The sequence below is a fragment of the Aplysia californica genome, unplaced genomic scaffold (assembly GCF_000002075.1).
Source record: "Aplysia californica isolate F4 #8 unplaced genomic scaffold, AplCal3.0 scaffold00411, whole genome shotgun sequence".
Taxonomy (NCBI): Eukaryota; Metazoa; Mollusca; class Gastropoda; order Aplysiida; family Aplysiidae; genus Aplysia; species Aplysia californica.
Genome location: NW_004797681.1, coordinates 300,957 through 305,936, shown reverse-complemented (window position 1 = coordinate 305,936; position 4,980 = coordinate 300,957).

Sequence of the window (4,980 nt, the reverse complement as noted above, 5' to 3'; positions counted from 1 at the left end):
TCTCTCTCTCTTTCTCTTTCACACACACACACACACACGCACACATTCCCTTTCTTCCTCATTTTGTCCATGAAAGGATTCTAGTTTTCTGTTCATGAATGTCCTTAATTTAATAGAAAGTCAAATTTTTGCGTGAGAATTCTATTGATTCAAATATTCTATAAATGTCAATGATTGATCATCTGAAGTTGGAATAGGATAAGGTAATTGGAATAGGATGTACAGTCATTAGAAAGATCATTTATACATTAAAAAAAATATTTGAACTGTGCTTTCATGACAATTTAGCTACTAAATTTTAAAAAAATGTGTTTCAAAGATCCCCATAATAGCTTGCCATTTGTACATTGTTCACAGAAATAGACAAGCTTTGTAAAAGACAAATTAATAATTTCTTTCCTGGTCTAGGTGCTTTCCCATTGATCCCAGTTTTCGATTTGACTGTGTTTGTGTTTTTTTTTGTGTGAAAGTACCACCAAAATTTTGACAATGATTTTCCTGTGCGTTAAGAGAGAGAGAGAGAGAGAGAGAGTGAGAGAGAAAGAGAAGAAGAAAGAGTTGTGATGTGTGTGAGTTGATCTATATTTTTTCTGGTGGTCTACTGTTTCAATATAGATGACTTTTTTCTGAGCTCTAGGTCTAATGGATTTATGTCCTGTTTAAATTAAAATATATAAAAAAGAGAATCATTGTCCAGTATATTTGTTCAAAAGAGAAGAGAGCAAGGTCCATTCAGAATAGCTTATCATTGAGAACTGCATTATTTGATAGCAAAATAGAATAAAAGAAAAAGATAATGCACTTGTCTCAAATGTTCTTGTTTGCAAGTCAGCGGGCATGAGTATTTTTGAGTCATTGAAAGATGATTAAACAGAGGTTAGAGTTACATTTGTAGATGTACTAGATTTGTTTAAATTCAAGCAAGTGTTAAAGCACTCAGATTTAAAACTCTTATACTGCTCACTTTCTAAAAGTTTCAGTTTGTATGGAAAAGGAATACATGAACATGTATAAAATATTTAAACATCTACTGTACCTGACAGTTGTAGAGGAGTGTATGTAATGTGTACCTGAGATTTTATGATTGCTGTAAGTGTAATGTCATGTTATAAATGCTGCTGTGTACATTTATTAACATTTATAATATCTATTATTTCCTACATTTATACTGTCACAAATTTGCTCTCTCTTCTCACCCACCTCTGTGGTGCAACTACTAGCATAGCTGCCAACCAGTATGTAAATGGTAACAATCATATTCAGTATGTTTTTGAGGGTCTGAGTGCATAAGAACATTTTTTGTTTCGGAAAATACTATTTTCTGTTTTCTAGTGTTGCTTCTTAAAGACTTTCCGTTCCTGAAGTAAAGTTATGAACTTTCAAAACAGGATTTTTGAACGATAATAAAAAAAAAAAGGCCCATAAGTCAATTGGAGAGACCTGTAGAAAACATTTCTGACACTATTGTTGCAGGTCTGCTTGAAATAATTTGACGTAATAGCATGCAAAAAAGTGTGTGTGAAGGTTTTGGAGCTGGGTTACTTGTCCAATGCCCATAATCTTGTCCCTCAATGTACGGAAAGTCTGGGTTTTTTAAATTAAGAAAAGTTGGCAGTTATGAATTAAGGTGTTTGCTAATGCACGCAGAAGACATGGGTTCGATTTCCCTTCAGGGAAATCTCTTTTTTCTATTGAGTTCTCTGACTGTCTGCTGTGACGTTGCATCCCTCACAGCTGGGTTGGCCATCCTGATAGACAGGGCCAATACAGCCTGTCTCCCAAATGATCTGAAACTCCATGTTGATGGAGGCGTAAAACGTTGACGATATTTACAATAAATCATCTTCCCATTGTGATTGCTGGTAGAATGTAAAAGAAGTTTCTTCACCTATGACCTGTACTGGACATCTGAGAATCAACCCACCAGCCTGTTGTGTGAAATTCTATACGCATACTACTACTACTATGAGTAATTAAATCTATATTTTGTACATATCGGAATTGGTCTTCACTTATTTCTTGCCATCCAGTATATCAACTGAATTTGTGCTAAAATTACATACTGTTGATCCTGTCCATAATGGTCACTCGAGATTACCAAGAACAGTGACCAATGTAGACAGTTGGCTGCTATGAACAGGGGGTGTATTATGGTCACTTACTCGCTACCGTAGAATTAGTTATTTATGTGCTCAGTAGGTGTACCTAGTTTTAAAAAATTTGTCTGTAAAAAAAATGAGTTTCACATGTCATGTTTTCCAAATGCAATTCTTTGAAAATCTTGACTCTAAATAATTTTACAATTTTGATACAGCAGATAGAACATTTGCTTTCTGACATCATGGTCTTATTGAGCTCAAAACGACCTAAATGGCAGAAAGAATTTTGTAATTCCAAGGTAGTGAACTAGACTGACCAAATCAACAGATAGATTAAAACCTGAAATCTGAAACTTATCTTTCTGTTTCATTTCCTTCATCATGTGAGGCCCTTTGTATTGATTGAATGTATACACTGTGTCTGAGGACAGTTTTATCGAAAACTGTTGTAGCAAAGTACTGCTATAGGTAGATTTTGAGGCTGACTTGTCGCGAAAGAGACTGACCGTGGCCGCATTGGACAATGACTACTGTAGACAGGTTGCAAATACAGGACAAGCGCGAGGGCCTCAAAGACCAGTTGCTGTTGCCACAGATGACCATTAAGGAGTGGTGACTGCTAAAGTTGGTTCAACTGTAGTTTCTTTGGGAAGTCTACTTTGTCATATTATGTAAGGCATCATGGTGAAATCAAGCGCTCGTTCAGGTAATGAAATTGAAGAAACCGATAATTGTCCGTCCGAATGCCCCTTGCAACACTGTAATGTGATTTGGGAGGTGGGACCTCCGAAATAAAATCCATCTCCGACCTGGCCGAGGAGAAAAGTAAGACAAACAAAGAGAAACCAAAGAGAAAAACAAAAGAAGTAGGGACGACCTACAAGTTGAACCCTCGAACCGCCCACATTGACAGATGTTGTTGTTGTTGTTGTTGTTGTTGTTGTTTTCAAATCCCTTTAGCTGCGAGCATTTCGCTCTTGGCAGCGCAATGCCTCCCTCAAGTAACCACATGTCCTTGTCATCTGGTCAACGCCAGAGTAGAGCAGGCTTTGTAAGTCTGTAGGTGTGTGTAGGAGCTTGCGTCGAAGAACTGCCAGGTTTGGGCAGTGAAGGAGAAGATGTTCAACGGTCTCCTCGTGGTAGTCACAGTGTCTGCAATGGGGACATTGGCAGATAGAAACAACAGACGAGTAGAAAAGAAGTAGGGCCTACCACTCAGTGATGCACTCCATCCGCCCACTCGGACAGAAACAACAGAGGGAGAGAAAAGAAGTAGGACATACCAGAGGCGCTCTCCTACCTCCCACACAGACATAAACTGCAGGAAGAGAGAAGTAGACCCTACTTATGTCGCCCTCCAACCACCCACATGAAAAGAGCATGGAAAGAGAGAGAGAGAGAGAGAGAGAGAGAGAGAGAGAGAGAGAGAGAGAGAGAGAGAGAGAGAGAGAGAGAGAGAAAAGAAGTACCTCGGGATTACCAGTGGCGCTCTCTAATCACCTACACTGACAGACAGAAACAACAGACAGGTAGTAAAGAAGTAGGACCTACATGTGTCGCCCTCCAACCACCCTCTCTAAAGTGTGACAAACTTTCCTATTTGTGCGTCGGATGCCACACATATTTCATCATTTGACGCTTATGAACAGAATGTCTAGACTTTGGAGAGACCCGAAGGAAATAATATTTCAAATGCGCACAATTGCAAGCACGTCATTGATCCCAACAGAATTCTCGATTTTATAAGGCCTTTACACACAAAAAAAATATAAGTAAATACCATTATTTTAATGTAATATAAATTGTCATTTTAATATTGATTTTTTAAACCGTGAAATTTTAAACTGCTTAACCTGATCTTTGACCAAAACCAAACCGTGCTATGAACTGTTGTGAATGCTAACAACTTGTGTTTCGCGCGCTCATATAATATAATATGACTTAATACAGTTGTGAAGGCCGTAAAACTCTTACTAAACTAAAACTTTCCTGTTCACGCTCTCCCTGTGTCCTATAACTAGGACATCCACGCAATAAGCAACATGTCAAGGTCACGTAATATACTGGTCTAAAGGAATCTTTTCCACGACCCTGGTCGTCCTTACCGCCTCCCCCCCCCCTTCCCCCTCTATCTCCTGTCTCTCTCCTTCTCTCTCCTGTCTCTTTTTCTTTCTATTTCTCTCTGTGTCCATCCCCACCACCCCCGCACACATATTCATACAATGCACATTGCGCACCCACAAAATCCACATAGAGTCGCCGAAGAACATTCCACCACTCGCACCATAAGCCAAGTAGATAAGCCAACGTATACAACTCTCAAAGACTAAAGCCAATCACGCGTACGCACTCTGAAATCTTCAATAGCCTAACCATGCGTGCACACTCTTAATTCTTCAATAGCCTCATTGACAGGCCGAGTATACAGTTAACAGAATAGTGACATTGGGACTGTTGTGTGATTTGTTGATAGCAACAGGCTACAACTCGACCACAGATAGTTGTGTGTGTGCGTGGTGGGGAGGTGGCGGTTAGGGGTGGGGGTGGGTGTGTGTGTGTGTGTGTTGGGGAGGTGGCGGGTGAGGGTGGGGGTGGGAGGCGATTAGTCTGGGTGAGGGCAAAAAGGCATGATTGAACTGATAAAATCATTCTCCGAAACCATCAACCAGATTAAACAGTAATACGAATAGTAACTGTAGGTCACCATCGACTCACTTTCGACGATTTAGGAGGCGGGATGCTTCGACCTTACATATTTGGGCAAACCTTCCCCAAACGGAATTTCAAACTCACGTCTTCTGTGTGCAAGGGTGAAGCAACTGACTGCTACACCACAGACGGTGGCCTAGGGTTGGGGATGGACGTTGGGATTGGGGGGGGG